At 43.9% G+C, this 18,357-nt stretch overlaps 1 protein-coding gene and 2 long non-coding RNA genes across 4 annotated transcripts in view; 2 read left to right on the top strand and 1 right to left on the bottom strand.

Moving 5' to 3' along the window:
* The window catches only part of LOC145036566 (LEAF RUST 10 DISEASE-RESISTANCE LOCUS RECEPTOR-LIKE PROTEIN KINASE-like 2.5), a 42,379-nt gene that overhangs the window by 15,282 nt on the left and 8,740 nt on the right, over window positions 1-18,357 (bottom strand). The gene's annotated exons all lie outside the window — the stretch shown is intronic.
* LOC145036576 (uncharacterized) lies at window positions 9,949-11,223 on the top strand. Its single transcript, XR_013678478.1, has 3 exons — window positions 9,949-10,016; window positions 10,085-10,290; window positions 11,072-11,223. It is a non-coding gene; the product is annotated as an uncharacterized LOC145036576 (long non-coding RNA).
* LOC145036575 (uncharacterized) lies at window positions 11,570-13,076 on the top strand. Its single transcript, XR_013678477.1, has 4 exons — window positions 11,570-11,706; window positions 12,508-12,590; window positions 12,703-12,773; window positions 12,939-13,076. It is a non-coding gene; the product is annotated as an uncharacterized LOC145036575 (long non-coding RNA).

Here is an 18,357-nt window from a genome sequence, read left to right as displayed (position 1 = left end):
TGGAGAGAGAGAGAGAGAGAGAGAGAGGAGAGAGAGAGAGGCTTTATGTCAAGTTCTCCAAATGCAAGTTCTGGTTGCGCGAGGTGAAATTATTATGGCACATCATCAACTAGAATGGTGTATTAGTCGATCCAACCAAGATTAAGGCGGTGATGCGGTGGGAGGTTCCAAGGACGCCATCTGAAATTTGGAGTTTTCTTGGTCTAGCGGGTTATTATCGGAGTTTCATTAACGATTTCTCCAATATTGTTGTACCTTTGACCCGCTTGACGAAGAAGAAAGATACTTTCCAATTGGGGCCTGATCAGTAGGAAACTTTTGAGACACTGAGACAGAGATTGTGCGGGTCTCCGATTCTCACTCTTCTCAAGGGTATGTAAGATTTTTTAGTTTATTGTGATGCGTCGATCTCAAGATTGGGAGCATTACTCATGCAGAGAGGTCACGTGATTGCTTATGTTTTGAGGCAGCTAAAGTCTCATGAGTCGAATTATCCTACATACGATTTGGAGTTAGGGGATGTCGTTTTCGGCCTCAAGATTTGGAGACATTAATAGTATAGGATTAGGTGCACCAGTTATACTGACCACAAGAGTCTGAGGTTTTTGATGGACCAGCTGTAACAGCCCGGAATCTCCAGGTATTTATTTTGGACTTATTAATGCAATTGTGAGTGGAATCGGCGAGTTGGAGCCCAGACTCGCCGAGTAGGACCGCGGATTTGGGCACGAGTTCGCGTCCGGACTCAACGAGTCCAAGAGTGGACTCGGCGAGTCCACACTGTGTGATGAAACCCTAATTTCCGAGGTTTAAGGCCTATTTAAAGGGCCTTATGGCCGTCATTTGTGCTCACCTAACCCTTAGAGAGAAACCCTTGAGTGCTTGAACGTTTTGAGAGAGTAAGGAAGCATTCTTGACCTTGTGTGTGTCATTTAGCAAAGAAGGAGAAGATTCTAGGCAAGAGGAAGCAAAGGAGGTTGCTATTTCGTGGATTTGAAGCTTAGATCATCAATCTAGAGGTATGATTTCGGTTTATATTCTGTTTTGTGAAGTATTATGGGATCTAGGGTTTCTTATGGACATTTATGGGATGATTTGATGCCCAATGGTTCCCTCCTTGTGTTGAGGTTTTGGATCTGGATCCATAGAGGTCCAGAGAGCCTCACTCATCAAGCTTTACGTATAGCAATGGAGTTTATGACCTTGTGTTGTAGTATTTGAGTCAAAAACATCATATATGGTCATATAGAGATTGTATGTGCATCAAGATTGTAACTTTGCGTGCTAAATAAGCTTGGAAGGAATGGATCTATGGGTTAATGGACTGGATCTGACCTTATGAGCAAGTTTGAGTCATTGCATGGCACGGACTCACCGAGTCCGAAGAATAGACTCGGCGAGTCGTATGAATGTTGTCCGACCATACAATGAGTGGTCTTGCCGAGTTGGGGAGGGTTGACTCAGTGAGTCATGGGGAAATCAGAGTGGACAGGTGGACTGAGTCAAGCTGGACTCGCCGAGTTGTTCTTGAGACTCGGTGAGTTGATTCATGGTGGTCCTACAACTCATGCCAGGTGGAACTCGTCGAGTTAGAGAGAATGCTCGACGTGTCAAGGGAGGATTTCGGGGAAATCAGTGTATACGCTCAGACTCGCCGAGTTGCCCTAATGCACTCGCCGAGTCTGGTCAAAGTTGACCGTTGACCGTTGACCTAAGTTAACTTGTTAAAGTGTAGTCAACCTTAGTAGGGAAAGTGTTAATTAGAGATGTATTGTGATTTAGGAGGACTTTAGCTCGGGGGATCGAGCACTAGTGATTTCAAGAATTCACGACTTACCGAGATGCGAGGTGAGTCTTCTCACTATACTTTACCTTGAGTAGGTAACCAGAGTTATGTGATAGAGTATTTGTATGCTATGTATGTGATGTGTTGTACTGCATTATTTCTATGTGATTTATGTTGTGCATGTTTACAGAGTTAGAACCTAAGGGTTCACAAAGTTTGGGTGCACGGACCCATGGAGTTATAGCCTCGAGTGGCTAATATGTGTTTTATGTGGTATTTTGGGGAACTCGCTAAGCTTTGTGCTTACAGTGTTTGGTGTTATTGTTTCAGGTACTAGTGACGACAGCGGGAAGGCGCCGGCTTGATCCGTACACACACTTGGAGTTTATACATTTGGGATCTTGGGATTTTGTATTTACTTGAATTGGATAATTAACTATGGATGTTTTATGAATATTAAATGAATTATGTTTTATGAAAATTTGAAAATTTTGTTTTGAAATTTACGGTGTTACAATTTGGTATCAGAGCCTTGGTTTGAGGGATTCGGGTACACCTTCGGGAGTATTTGAACTCAAACTGAGGATTTGGAAAATATTTTCAAAAGAAAATTTAACTTTTCTAAGAGTAAAAGATTTTTAAAGAAATTCAAGGAGAAACGTGTGTACGATCAGTCAGCGCGCGAACGTTGATTTCCCAAAATACCCTTATATTATATGTTTATGATGTATTCTCTTGCTAGAGTAGGCTAGGTATTATTATTAGGACTAGAGTGCCCTGATTTGTGATGCCTTAGCCTAGGGAGTTGTGAGCTGCTATGAGATGCTTGAGAGCGGATAGGTAGCAGCGAGGAGTTTATGAGAGATCTGTTAGAGAGTGATAGAGTACTTGGGATTTGGGATCCAAAGAAGAGGATTTGGGGTGTGTACTCAGACGGTGTGGACGGTAGTATTGGGCCCGTACTACTGAAAGCACCGGGGCGGTGCACGATCCAAATAAGAATCTTCGGAATACCAAGAATCAAGGAGGGATGGGTTGTCGAGTGTGAGTATACTCGAGCGGATTCTAATTTATTGTATGTTGTATTTCAGAGGTTGATCATGGTGAGGACACGTCATATACCGGAGGGTGTCGGGGCTAGTGATGAGGAGATCCGACAGATCATTCATGAGGAGGTGGTTGCGGTCATCAGGGCAGAGATACCAGAGATGTTCGGGTCTATTAAGACCGCGCTGATCGAGACCTTCGACGAGCGTTATGCCGCTCTTTCTGAGGCTGCGGTTGCGGCGGCCACTGCAGCTGTTGTTGCTGCTAGGCCACAGGGTGGTGATGCGTTGCTGTTCCGGGAGTTCAGTAACACGAAACCGCCGGAGTTTGATGGGACCCAGGACCCGGTGGCGGCTATGAGATGGATTTCTGAAATAGAGGGGTGTTTTTTCACTTGCTCATCTCCTGAGCATTTGAGAGTACGGTTCGCGCTGAACCAGCTTCGCTTGGGAGCGAAGGACTGGTGGAAGTTTGTCACAACACACTTTTCGCCTGCTGAGCTTGCGGCAGTGACCTGGGGGAGGTTCACTGCCATGTTCCGAGATGAGTACGTTCCCCAGGTGGAGAGGGAGCGTTTGGCCCAGGAGTTTCTGACCCTCAAGCAGGGCACTGAGTCTGTTACAGTGATCACCAGGATGTTTCACGAGAGGGCGATGTTCTGCCCTGAGCACGTGTCCACTGAGCAGGCACGTATGAGTCGATATTTGAGTATTTTGAGATGGGACATTCGGGAGTTCGTGGCGAAATCCTCATACCGAACATTTTCCGAGCTTCAGGCAAATGCCCGGAAGAGGGAGATTGAGCTGGAGACCCAGGCAGGCTAGGGAGTAGGCTGAGTCTCATGTGAGGGATCGGCGACCGGTACATTTCCAGCCGGCAGCCAAGCGGGCCAAGCCCGTTGATCCTAAATCAGGGAGCCAGAAGGGCCGCACTTGTGGAAAGTGTGGCAAGGGTCATGATGAAGTGTGTAGAGTGGGATCTTGCTACAAATGTGGCAAGGAGGTGCATATGGCCAAGGACTACCCCAAGGGGTTTGCAATATGTTTTCACTGCAACCAGACCGGACACCGAAAGGCGGAGTGTCCGCAGTTACGGGGATCAGCTCAGGGAGCACCTCAGGGATCTGCCCCTGCCGCCATCAGAGCTACCGGGAGTGGGCCAGTGAAGGCCGAGGCGCCGAGGGCACGTGGAAGAGCATTTCAGGTGACCGTGGAGGAGGTCCGCGCAACGCCCGATGTCGTGGCTGGTATGTATTCTTTCGTGTATTTATTTTAATGTTGAAATATTATGCTTATATCATGTTATGCGTAGGTACTTTTCTTGTGAATTCTGTACCTGCCTTGATATTATTTGACTCGAGTGCGAGTCGGTCCTTTGTATCTTTGGCCTTTAGTCAGCACATCAGTGTTAGTCGCGAGGCGCTGAGTCGACCTCTGAGAGTTTCTATAGCTGACGAGAAGGCGATATATGCCACGGAGGTGATCTGTGGGTGCGTACTCGAGATTTTTGGTGTTGAGTTCCCGATTGATTTTGTTCCTATTTCCATGGGGGATGTTTGTGTCATCGTGGGCATGGACTGGTTGAGCAAGTTCGGTGCGGTTATCGACTGCGAGCGGCAGCTAGTGACCATATGAGACCCTAGTGGGGGAGTTCTTACAGTGTACGGTGAGGGTACCCGTTCTGGATCAGCATTTTGTTCGGCCGCTAGGGTGAGGCAGTGTTTACAGTAGGGCTGTAAGGGTTTTGTGGCGTACGTGTCAGATACGCGGGTTGATTCCAGGAGGCCGAGGTTGGTGGAGGAGGTTCCTATAGTGCGTGAGTTTCCGGATGTCTTTCCAGAGGAGTTGCCGGGGGTGCCTCCCGTGAGGCAACAAGAGTTCGGTATTGATTTGGTCCCGGGGGCCGCGCCTATCGCTAAGGTGCCTTATCGTCTTGCACCTCCAGAGATGCAAGAGCTATCCTCGCAGCTTAAGGAGCTGCTGGGGAAGGGGTTTATTCGGCCGAGTAGCTCGCCGTGGGGAGCGCCCATTCTGTTTGTAAAGAAGAAGGATGGTTCACACCGGATGTGTATTGATTACCGGGAGTTGAACAAGCTGATGGTCAAGAACCGTTACCCGTTGCCGAGGATCGATGATTTGTTCGACCAGTTGCAGGGAGCATCTTGGTTCTCCAAGGTCGATTTGAGGTCCGGATACCATCAGGTGAGGGTACGAGATGAGGACGTCCAGAAGATAGCGTTTAGGACGCGTTATGGGCATTATGAGTTTGTGGTGATGCCTTTTGGGCTCACCAATGCTCCGGCAGTATTCATGGATCTGATGAATCGGGTATGCAGGCCGATGTTGGATCGGTCGGTGATCGTATTTATTGATGACATTTTGGTATATTCGAGATCTAGGGAGCAGCATGAGGAGAATTTGAGGGAGATCCTCGGAGTTCTGAGATCGGAGAGGCTTTATGCCAAATTCTCCAAGTGTGACTTCTAGTTGCGAGAGGTCCAGTTCCTTGGACATCTTGTTAACCAGGATGGGATATTGGTCGATCCAACCAAAGTGGAGGCAGTTATGAGTTGGGAAGTGCCGAGGTCACCCTCCGAGATCAGGAGTTTTCTAGGGTTGGCCGGTTATTATCGGAGATTTATCAGGGATTTCTCTAAGATCGCAATGCCACTCACTAGGTTGACCCGGAAGGGTGTTGCTTTTTCATGGGGCCCCGAGCAGCATGCCTCCTTTGAGACGCTTCACCAAAGGTTATGCGAGGCCCCGGTGTTAGCCCTCCCAGAGGGAATGGAGGATTTTTTTGTATACTGCGATGCATCGATTTTGGGATTGGGAGCGGTACTGATGCAGAGAGGGCATGTGATAGCGTATGCATCGAGGCAGTTGAAGCCTCATGAGTCGAGGTATCCCACCCATGACCTGGTGTTGGGGGCTGTCATGTTCGCCCTCAAGATTTGGCACCATTATTTGTATGGGGTTCGGTGTATGATATACACGGACCATAAGAGTCTGAAGTATTTGATGGATCAGCCCAACCTAAATATGCGGCAGAGGAGGTGGTTGGATGTGGTTAAGGATTATGATTGTGAGATCCTGTACCATCCGGGCAAGGCTAATGTGGTAGCCGACGCCCTGAGTCGCCAGGCGTAGAATGCCCCGTTGCGAGATGTATGTTTGCGTTTGACCGTGATGACTCCGGTGTTGGATACCATTCGAGGAGCACATGCTGAGGCAGCGAGGTCGGAAAATCATAAGAGAGAGCGAGTTGTTGGACTGGTATCGGAGTTCGTTACCGATGGTCGGGGGCTTATGACTTTTCAGGGGCGTATTTGGGTACCGTTCATTGGAGGTGCGCATGCCATTTTGATGGAAGAGGCTCATCGGTCGAAATTCTCGATCCATCCCGGGGCCACTAAGATGTATTTGGATTTGAGGAGGGAATATTGGTGGCCCTGTATGAAGAGAGATGTTGTGTGGTTCGTTGAGAGGTGCTTAACCTGCCGTAAGGTTAAGGCCGAACATCAGAGGCCGCATGGTAAGTTGCAGCCATTGGAGGTTCCCGAATGGAAATGGGAATAGATCACCATGGATTTCATCACCAAATTGCCAAGGACTGCTCGGGGAGTTGATGCAATTTGGGTGATTGTGGATAGGTTGACGAAGAGCGCTCACTTCCTTGCCATCAGTGAGAGTTCTTCCGCAGAGAAGTTAGCAGAGATATATGTGAGGGAAGTGGTATCGCGACATGGAGTGCCGATCTCGATTGTCTCCGACCAGGACATGCGTTTCACTTCCAGGTTCTGGAAGAAGTTCCATGAGGAGTTGGGTACTAGGCTACATTTTAGTACCCCATATCACCCCCAGACAGACGGACAGAGTGAGCGGACGATTCAGACCCTCGAGGACACGCTCCGAGCATGTGTATTGGATTTCGGGGGAAGTTGGCATACGTATCTGCCGTTGGCCGAGTTTTCTTACAACAACAGCCATCATTCGAGCATCGGTATGCCACCCTTTGAGCTGTTGTACGGGAGGAAGTGTCGAACCCCCATTTGTTGGGGAGAAGTCGGACAGCATGTTATGGGCAACACGGAGATAGTGCTTCAGATGACAGAGCAGATCCAGCAGGTCAGATAGAGGTTACTGACTGCTCAGAGTCGACAGAAGAGTTATGCAAATAGACGCCGATCCGAACTTGAGTTCCAGGTCGGTGATTTTGTACTCCTGAAGGTCTCTCCTTGGAAAGGAGTGATCCGATTCAGGAAGAGGGGCAAGTTAGGGCCCTGATACATCGGACCATTTCGGGTAGTCGCAAGGGTAGGCAGGTAGCCTATCACTTGGATTTTCCAGTAGAGTTGGGGCAGATTCACGACACTTTCCATGTGTCGCAATTACGGAAGTCTATAGCCGATGAGTCGACAGTGGTTCCATTAGATGATATTCAGGTAGATGCGAGCCTGAATTATGCTGAGAGACCAGTGGCCATCAGAGATCGGAAAACAAAGTTCTGAGGAACAAGGAGGTACCTTTGGTCTTGGTTCAGTGGCAGCATCGGAAGGGGTCCGAGATGACGTGGGAATCGGAGCGTGAGATGCGAGAGCAGCATCCAGAGTTATTTTCAGAGTGAGACTTCGAGGGCGAAGTCTAGTTCTAGTGGGGGAGAATTGTAACAGCCCGGAATCTCCAAGTATTTATTTTGGACTTGTTTATGGAATTGTGAGTGGACTCAGCGAGTTGGAGCCCAGACTCGCCGAGTAGGACCGTGGATTTGGGCATGGGTTTGCGTCCGGACTCGACGAGTCCAAGAGTGGACTCGGCGAGTCCACGCTGTGTGATGAAACCCTAATTTTCGAGGTTTGAGGCCTATTTAAAGGGCCTCACTACTAGAAAAATGACCTTTAATGACGCGCTTTTTACGACACGCACTGATTAATGATACGGAAAAGGACGTGCCCTTAAAATAGTGTCATCTCTCCAAAAAATTAAGGATTTACGCCACGCATTATTGAGTGCCTTTAATTTAGTGTCTCAAGAAAAAAAATTAAAAACACGGAGGGCACTTTATCTTAAACGCGCGTCGTCTGTAGCTGTTGCTTTATAATTTTAATGAAACGCGCTTTTAGTAGACAAGGGGGGAAACGGAATCTCCAAAATTTTGAAAACCCGCCTCGTTTTTTCTTTCTTCTATCTATCTTTCATCCTTGCAATCCACTCTCCCCTCTCTGATACTCTCTCCTCTAGTTCTCCTTTCATTCTCTACCTCCCGTCTCTCTGTAAACCCTAAGCCATCGCCACCTCCCTTCTCTCTAGCACGTGCTAGGGTTTTATTTTCTTCCAAGCTTCCGCTTCTCTCGTTTTCTCTCAACCCAGTACATGCGAGGGTTATGAAATAAAGAAAAACCCTGATGCTCCACAAAGACTCCTTTCTAAAAAATATCATGTAAAGTCGTAGAGACGGAGTCTGAAATCATCAAGAGGAGAACAAGAAGATAAAGCGAAGGTGAATCGTAATTGATATGTGAGGTCTCCTCATTAATGGCGTCGACCAAATCTAAAACCTCGTGTTCAAAAAAATTAGAAAAGTTGAAGACCCCGCCATTACAGGGACCATTATCTAGGGCTTTTTCAAGGAGTGCTCTCTGTAATGTTCGCTCCCTCACCTCACCTCCTATCGGCGACCTCGGCTCATCTCTTTCCACCGGCGACCTCGGCTCATCTCTTTCCACCAGCGACCTCGGCTCATCTCTTTCCACTGGCGACCTCGGCTCATCTCTTTCCACCAGCGACCTCGGGCTCACCTCACGTCACCAGAGACTACAACGACTGCTCAAATTTGCAAGCCCTAAGTACGATTAAGGTATGTTTTTGTTTACATGACCGACCTTATCTTTATCTCGACACTTCTCAACAACAGTCGTCGACTTGCTCGGCCGACCGATGTCCTCCACATCTCCAAATTCTTGCCTTCCCATGGTCTATCAGTTAGATCTAATTTGCCAAAGGTATGTTTTAGGACCTAGAGATGTGTGCTCTGCGTTGTGGCCTGTTAATAACAGAGAATCAACTAATCAGAGGAGACAAAAGGGTCTCCTTTGTTATCAGCTTACCCTTGACTGTCTGTGTGTTGTTTTCTAGGTTCGTATCACAACCCTTAATCATGTTTTTTCAATCATTCCATCGATTCTTCAACTGGATTTCCATTTTTAGTTTCTGTAGTTTATACCCTTAATTGTTCGTGTGAAAGAAATGATAGATTTGATTTGAAGTTGGTTGGATTTTGCAATCCCATTCAGATCTATGGTTTTAATAAATTCCCTTTAGCTAGATCGTTTTCGGATATCGATTATTGGTTCGGGATTGCAAAATTGGGCTTAATCCACAAGAATATGTGAAAAGCAAATGTTTGAATATCATCGATTTTCGATTCCCATTTTAGAAAAACTATATTATCTTCTATTATTGTGGTCTACCCACTTCAATCGGGTAGACGATTCAAATGTTTTTTTGGTTTATCGTTTTACCAAAAGCGGAAATTAAATCTGTACATTTATTTGTTGTTTTTATTTCGTAATCGATTAATTCGTACATAAAAACACTATCATTACTGTTTAAAGCTTGACGATTCCAAAAAAAACACGACCAAAACACTACGATTTCGTACATAAAACACCATCATCACTGTTTCGATTTTGTGTGAAATTTCAAAGTCTGAAAAACTAACAAACCACTGAACAGATAATCAAGGAAGAAAGCTTTCGATTTTCATGGGTGGTTTTGACGATCATGGTGGGATAATTGGCGATTGGATGCCTCCGAGCCCTAGCCCTAGGTCTTTTTTTGCAGCTGTGTTGGGGGATGATCCTGGTTCAAGATCAGTACTCGACCCTCCAAAAAACGATACCAATAAAGACATCGGGTTCACTTTCCCTGGACCAAATCCCCAAATCGGGTCTGAAAATGGCGATGCGACAAAATCAAGTGAGTTTGGTGATCAAAAAACGAGCTCAAGGGTACCTCTTGTTGAAAGAATGGCAGCTAGAGCTGGTCATATTGCTCCTAGGTTGAATACAGAGATTATAAAATCTTCTGTTAATTCACAAACTCAACAATCTCCGTATTTATTTTCACCTGGTGTTAGCCCAACTTCTTTTCTGGAATCACCTGTTTTCCTTTCCAACTCATTGGTAAGCTCACTAGATAAACTAGGGGTATATTAGTAATTTACTATACTAAATGATCCTTTCTGTTGTAGGTTCAACCATCTCCAACTACTGGAAAGTTCCAATTTGTTCCAAATGGTAATGGTAGAAGCTCCATGATGTTCTTGGATTCCTCTAATAGGGTTAAAGAAAATTTCTTTGAGGACACTAATAACACTTGTTTTGCCTTTAAGCCTCACCATCTACAATGAAATCCTAGGTCAATGATCTGTATTGATATGAAATGGGTTGTTTACAGGTATTCCTTTTCCCCAACATGAAAAATCCAAATAAAAAGATTCTAGACTTGGAGCTATGGACTAAATGTATGTAGGTTTGACTGATTTGTTTCTGAATTGTGTGTATATATGCTTCAACAGAAAGTGATTGGTTGTTGATCTTGAATAATTATATTTTCTTGATGCAACAGATACTTGTCTGATTGAATCGTTTTTATGCTGGTCGATCTTATGTTGCTCTGCTGGAATTTTCATCTTGAGATAAAACATCCTAGTTGAATTCATTTTGCTGCCTTTAATTTTTTGTGTTGAAATGTTTACTAATGAACTGTTGAAACAAACATACTTTCTGAAATATATTTGCTAAAATCTCATGCTGAAATCTGATGTTGGGATATGATTTGAATCTTTTTTTTTAAATCTATTTGCTTGAAATCTTTGTTCTATGTTAAATGTAAGTACTCCACCGGTAAGCTCTCTCTTTATGCTAATTGGTTTGTTTTGAATTATAACTTATCGAATTATATGTTCACAGTAAAGAGAATCAGGGGCATTTGGGAAATCATCAAGTAAAGAGAATCAGGAGCATTTGGGAAATCATCAAGCTCTCTCTCATGCCTAAAATTCCCCTGTCCCATGCCATATAATTTTCAACTTTTTTTTTGAAACATTTTTCTCGGTCTTGTTGCTTACTTGTTTTGTAATCATTTGAAGTATAATAAAAGTTTAGTTAAAGTTAAATAATTGTTATAGTTAATTAATTTTTGATTACATTCAAGAATTCCCCTTCTTATCATGCAGGTTTGAGAAACAAGATGGGGAAAAATACTTCAAATAGCTGCAAAAGAAACCATGGACCCTGAACTCATTGACTTTGTTGACTGGCAGAAGGTATAAGAAACTCACGTTCAATGACATCATTCTTTTTTCTTCTAATACCACACTACCTTTTGTGTTCAGGTGGCTGAAAAAATTGCTTTCTTACATCCTGTTGAAGTCAAACTTGTTCCCATGTGTGCTGTCATTTTTATTTTTTCCTTCTTCTTCCGTAAGTGTGCTGTCATTTTTTTCAAATATTTTTGAACATCTTTATCCAGATAGCACTTGATGCGAAAAAAAAAACAGGGCTTAAGTGAATGAACTAATATTAGCTAACAGAAGTCCCGTGGATATATATATTATTGTTCACATCCTAAGTTTTAATTATTATTTAATAATAATAATTACAGGTAAAAAGAAAGATAATAAACATAGTTAGTTAATTTCTAAGACAGTATTAACTTTTGTTTTTGGATTTACAAGTACTAAGAACATAATTGATGCTTGTACTAAACTTAATGTGAAGAGGCTTATCTATACAAGTTCTCCTAGTGTGGTTTTTGATGGGATACATGGAATACATAATGGAGAAGAATCATTGCCATACAAGTCCAGATGTGAGTTTGATGATTTGTATTCCCATATTTTATTAAACTTAAAATTGCTTAGTTTTGTAAACTGGCATTTTTTATTTTTTTAAAAACTTGAAGTCTTGAAAGTGAAATGATATATATATATATATATATATATATATATATATATATATATATATATATAGAGAGAGAGAGAGAGAGAGAGAGAGAGAATCTGAATGGAAAATAATATGATATTTTATTAGTTTTACTTTGTTTCTTTTTTTATCTTAATAGGCTTAATGGGTTAAGTACTTAATCCAGAAAGCTACATATAGTTGTTTCCTTTTGACTTAATTTGGACATAATTACTTGATGAGTTAACCAAAAAAGCTTGCCACATATTTTAGATAAGGGTATTATGGGAAAATCCTACGAATAAAGGGCTTATTAATGGGAGGGGCATTTTGGGTAATTCTTTATATATTTTGTTTGTTGCAATAGAGTATATAAGTGGGTAGAAGGATTGGGGGATGGTTATCTGTCATGATAAATGAAGATTTTCACTGTCACTGCCTTCTCTGCTATCAGGAATATACATATTTCATGGTCTTTTTCCTTTTTTAATGGTAAACATCCATCAATTTTGAATTAACTCTCTTTTATCAAATATCATGTTCTTCATTTTAGAGAACATTAATCTCTGTTAGTTTTTATTTATTTACTTATCCTGTTATGTGTTGGATTACAGCAGTGAAAGGAGCATTAAAAATAAACAACGAAAACAAAAATATAATTCTCTCCTTATTATCATATGCCTAATATATTTTGTACTTCAATTTGCAGAAAGATCATCAAGCAATAGATATCCTTTTAGCAGAGATCAATATATATGAGCTTTTTGCTTTGAAACATTATTGGGGAAGAAGGTTGAAACTTGCTCTTTGTGAGTAATTTTTTTTTCTTAATGTATTATCCTCTATATTCTTGAGATTTTCCCACTTTTTAAATCTTTTATCAAATTCTCACTTTTGGATACAGAGCTTGATGAGAGAATGTGTGACCTAAATCTTTTATCAAATTCTCACTTTTGGAGGTGGCCATAAGAAAAGGTAAGCAAAGGGTAATTTGGTATTTGTTGCTGTTATTGTGTATTACAATACTTCCATGTATATATGTATAAAGTTTGTTCTTATTCAGATTTGCCTTTTACCATTGATTTCCTTATTGAGGCATTGTACTTTGAAAATGTTAATTCTTACCTTTTGTCCATGTAGGATCCACCAGGAACAGGAAAAACACAAACAATTCTTGGGATTCTTAGTGCCATATTACATACCAACTAAGTCTCTTAACTTTGTAAGACATTGATTACTTGAGGGTATTTTTAGTAACATTGTAAGAGATTGATTACTTGAGGGTACTTATGGTATATAATGTTATATTCTTTTGTTAACATGGTCCTTAGTGCAATGAATTATCTTTATTGTTTATGGTATTTTATTTTGTATTATGAGACTTTTAATGTGTTATTTAATTTGAAAATTAGTAAATCTATCAAAAAAAGTAATTTATTTCTATTATGAGAAATTAAATGCAAATTTAATTTAAAAATTAATAAATATATAATTTTTTTTAAACATTTAAATTTACGATACGCAAAAATGTGTGTCATCTTCATTTATGACATGGCCTTTCTTGACAGGGGCTTTCTTGATACGCATTGCGTCTCATTAACACGCGCGTCATAAGGTTACGACACGCGAATGCGAGTCGTCTTCCTTTATGACAGGGCCTTCCTTGATACGCATTGCGTGTCGTAAACGCGCGTCGTAATTGCGCATCGTAAATGAGCGTCGTAAATGCGCGTCGTCTATAGACGACGCGCAAAAGCGCGTCGTCTCTCTTTATGACAGGGCCTTCCTTGACGCGCATTTGCGCATCGTCTGAGCCTTTTACGACGCGCAATGAGCGTCGTAAAAGGCTGTTTTTCTAGTAGTGCCTTATGGCCGTCATTTGTGCTCACCTAACCCTTAGAGAGAAACCCTTGAGTGCTTGAACGTTTTGAGAGAGTAAGGAAGCATTCTTGACCTTGTGTGTGTCATTTAGCAAAGAAGGAGAAGATTCTAGGCAAGAGGAAGCAAAGGAGGTTGCTATTTCGTGGATTTGAAGCTTAGATCATCAATCTAGAGGTATGATTTCGGTTTATATTCTGTTTTGTGAAGTATTATGGGATCTAGGGTTTCTTATGGACATTTATGGGATGATTTGATGCCCAATGGTTTTCTCCTTGTGTTGAGGTTTTGGATCTAGATCCATAGAGGTCCAGAGAGCCTTACTCATCAAGCTTTATGTATAGCAATGGAGTTTATGACCTTGTGTTGTAGTATTTGAGTCAAAAACATCATATATGGTCATATAGAGATTGTATGTGCATCAAGATTGTAACTTTACGTGCTAAATAAGCTTGGAAGGACTGGATCTATGGGTTAATCGACTGGATCTGACCTTATGAGAAAGTTTGAGTCATTGCATGGCACAGACTCGCTGAGTCTGAAGAACAGACTCGGCAAGTCGTATGAATGTTGTCCGACCACACAGCGAGTGGTCTTGCTGAGGCTCCTAAGGAATCACTCACTGACTCCCACCAATCTCAAGCTCGATCTCGTAAACACCTTGCTGCATACCTCACCTTCAACCCATCAGGGCAGAAGCTAGTCAACTGCGCAGACTCGATGTCTGCAATCCACCGCCTGGCAACAATGGGTTCCTTCACCCTGTGGAAATCCGGTGCACCGCTGCCCCTAAAGTCCTTAAAGGACAGCGTGCGAGGTCCCGACTGGCCAGATGCCATGTCGCTCCTGAACGCCCTGAGGCGATCCTCCATCATCTCGATGATCCCTTCCTTGATCGACCCGAAGATAATGGGGGTCGACTTAAGGATACCTCTGGTGATCTCTGACGCGATGAACTCGCGTAGTCTCTCATCTACTGGCTCGGAACCTGATCCCGAACCTGATCCCGAACCCGATCCCTCTCATGAACTGCCAACTGCTGGTCTCGGGCGTAGTACCACCATTCTGAAATACAAAGAAATAACAACTGTTAGCGATACTGATACCCCTGGAGGGATCCCACCCACTACTAGTTCCCTAATCTTATCTTAGCCTTCCTCGGTTCGGGTACGGATCCTCTGCTTTCAGTAGTACAGGCCCATACTACCTTCCACATCTATCCGTACCTTCCCCAAAGACTGCCTCGACTCGACCAGGTCCCTTCCCCTACTGCTGATCACCGCTACTCATTATCCTAGGCTTACCTTAGGAAACCTCTAACTCCACCTAGCCCAGCCCTCAGCTGCTGAAGGCCTCTTGGTGATGCCAATTAACTATTACCTGAATACAATCACATGCGCTGAGGCTCGAATAATCCTTCGAGTAAAGGACTCATCTCTACAACGATTAAGACTCAAACAAGAGCTACGCAATAGAGTCAAATCCAACACTCTGAGATTATTTAACCCTAATCACATGTGACTTAAACGTATTCACATAACAGTTAACTCCCATCACTTCAAGGCCCACATAGCACAAAGCAAGCAGCACTTGGACGTAAGAAAACAACCTCAAGCAACTCTATCCTCGAAGAGATAACTGAACTAGCATACAATGCTAAACTCATACTATCAGGAATAACCTAAACAGGCTACCCTACTGCTGTCTACTCAGCTCTAGCATGCAGCTCTTTCATATACAGAAGCACCTAAAGCAGGCACATAAAGCATCACTCCTAGATCCTTAGTCCTATTCTAGCATGTTGTTCTACAGAAACTGATATACATAAATAAACTTGTATGGGTACACTGGGGAATACTTACTTGAGCTTGGCCGGTTGCGTACATCACACACATTATACATTCTTAAAACCCTTTACTTAACCCTTTTTGAAACATTTTCTCTTTCCAAAATCTTTTAATCCCTCGATTTGAGTTCGAGCACCCCCGAAGGTGTGTCCGAATCCCTCAAACCAGGGCTCTGATTTATCAGGGATTTCTCTAAGATCGCAGTGCCACTCACTAGGTTGACCCGGAAGGGTGTTGCTTTTTCATGGGGCCCCGAGCAGCAGGCCTCCTTTGAGACGCTTCACCAAAGGTTATGAGAGGCCCCGATGTTAGCCCTCCCGGAGGGAATGGAGGATTTTGTTATATACTGCGATGCATCGATTTTGGGATTGGTAGCGGTAATGATGTAGAGAAGGCATGTGATAGCGTATGCATCGAGGCAGTTGAAGCCTCATGAGTCGAGGTATCCTACCCATGACCTGGAGTTGGGGGCTGTCGTGTTCGCCCTCAAGATTTGGTGCCATTATTTGTATAGGGTTCGGTGTACGATATACACCGACCATAAGAGTCTGAAGTATTTGATGAATCAGCCCAACCTAAATATGCGGCAGAGGAGGTGGTTGGATGCGGTTAAGGATTATGATTGTGAGATCCTGTACCATCCGGGCAAGGCTAATATAGTAGCCGACGCCCTGAGTCGCCGGGCGGAGAATGCCTCATTGCGAGATGTATGTTTGCGTTTGACCGTGATGACTCCGGTGTTGGATACCATTCGAGGAGCACAGGCTGAGGCAGCGAGGTCGGAAAATCAGAAGAGAGAGCAAGTTGTTGGACTGGTATCGGAGTTCGTTACGGATGGTCGGGGGCTTATGACTTTTCAGGGGCGTATTTGGGCACCATTCGTGGGAGGTGCGCGTGCCATTTTGATGGAAGAGGCTCATCGGTCGAAATTCTCGATCCATCCCGGGGCCACTAAGATGTATTTGGATTTGAGGAGGGAATATTAGTGGCCCTGTATGAAGAGAGATGTTGTGTGGTTCATTGAGAGGTGCTTAACCTGCCGTAAGGTTAAGGCCGAACATCAGAGGCCGCATGGTAAGTTGCAGCCATTGGAGGTTCCCGAATGGAAATGGGAACAGATCACCATGGATTTCATCACCAAATTGCCAAGGACTTCTCGGGGAGTTGATGCAATTTGGGTGATTGTGGATAGGTTGACGAAGAACGCTCACTTCCTTGCCATCAGTGAGAGTTCTTCCGCAGAGAAGTTAGCATAGATATATGTGAGGGAAGTGGTATCGCGGCATGGAGTGCCGATCTCGATTGTCTCCGACCGGGACGTGCGTTTCACTTCCAGGTTCTGGAAGAAGTTCCATGAGGAGTTGGGTACTAGGCTACATTTTAGTACCACATATCACCCCCAGACAGACGGACAAAGTGAGCGGATGATTCAGACCCTCGAGGACATGCTCCGAGCATGTGTATTGGATTTCGGGGGAAGTTGGCATACGTATATGCCGTTGGCCGAGTTATCTTACAACAACAACCATCATTCGAGCATCGGTATGCCACCCTTTGAGCTGTTGTACGGGAGGAAGTGTCGAACTCCCATTTGTTGGGGAGAAGTCGGACAGCGTGTTATGGGCAACACGGTGATAGTGCTTCAAACGACAGAGCAGATCCAGCAGGTCAGACATAGGTTACTGACTGCTCAGAGTCGACAGAAGAGTTATGCAGACAGACGCCGGTCCGAACTTGAGTTCCAGGTCGGTGATTTTGTACTCCTGAAGGTCTCTCCTTGGAAAGGAGTGATCCGATTCAGGAAGAGGGGCAAGTTGGGGCCCCGATACATGGGACCATTTCGGGTAGTCGCAAGGGTAGGCAGGGTAGCCTATCGCTTGGATTTTCCAGAAGAGTTGGGGTAGATTCACGACACTTTCCATGTGTCGCAATTACGGAAGTCTATAGCCGATGAGTCGACAGTGGTTCCATTAGATGATATTCAGGTAGATGCGAGCCTGAATAATGCTGAGAGACCAGTGGCCATCAGAGATCGGAAAATCAAAGTTCTGAGGAACAAGGAGGTACCTTTGGTCTTGGTTCAGTGGCAGCATCGGAAGGGGTCCGAGATGACGTGGGAATCGGAGCGTGAGATGCGAGAGCAGCATCCAGAGTTATTTTCAGAGTGAGACTTCGAGGGCGAAGTCTAGTTCTAGTGGGGGAGAATTATAACAGCCCGGAATCTCCAAGTATTTATTTTGGACTTATTTATGGAATTGTGAGTGGACTCGGTGAGTTGGAGCCCAGAATCGCCGACTTGGACCGCGGATTTGGGCACGGGTTCGTGTCCGGACTCGACGAGTCCAAGAGTGGACTCGGCGAGTCCATGCTGTGTGATGAAACCCTAATTTCCGAGGTTTGAGGCCTATTTAAAGGGCCTTATGGCCGTCATTTGTGCTCACCCAACCCTTGAGTGCTTGAACGTTTTGAGAGAGTAAGGAAGCATTCTTGACCTTGTGTGTGTCATTTAGCAAAGAAGGAGAAGATTCTAGGCAAGAGGAAGCAAAGGAGGTTGCTATTTCGTGGATTTGAAGCTTAGATCATCAATCTAGAGGTATGATTTCGGTTTATATTCTGTTTTGTGAAGTATTATGGGATCTAGGGTTTCTTATGGACATTTATGGGATGATTTGATGCCCAATGGTTCCCTCCTTGTGTTGAGGTTTTGGATCTGGATCCATAGAGGTCCAGAGAGCCTCACTCATCAAGCTTTATGTATAGCAATGGAGTTTATGACCTTGTGTTGTAGTATTTGAGTCAAAAACATCATATATGGTCATATAGAGATTGTATGT

Source organism: Lactuca saligna, chromosome 3, assembly GCF_052625555.1.
Source record: "Lactuca saligna cultivar CGN05327 chromosome 3, ASM5262555v1, whole genome shotgun sequence".
NCBI lineage: Eukaryota > Viridiplantae > Streptophyta > Magnoliopsida > Asterales > Asteraceae > Lactuca > Lactuca saligna.
The sequence above is the reverse complement of the archived record's forward strand: the minus strand, read 5'-3'. Positions and strand labels throughout refer to the sequence as shown.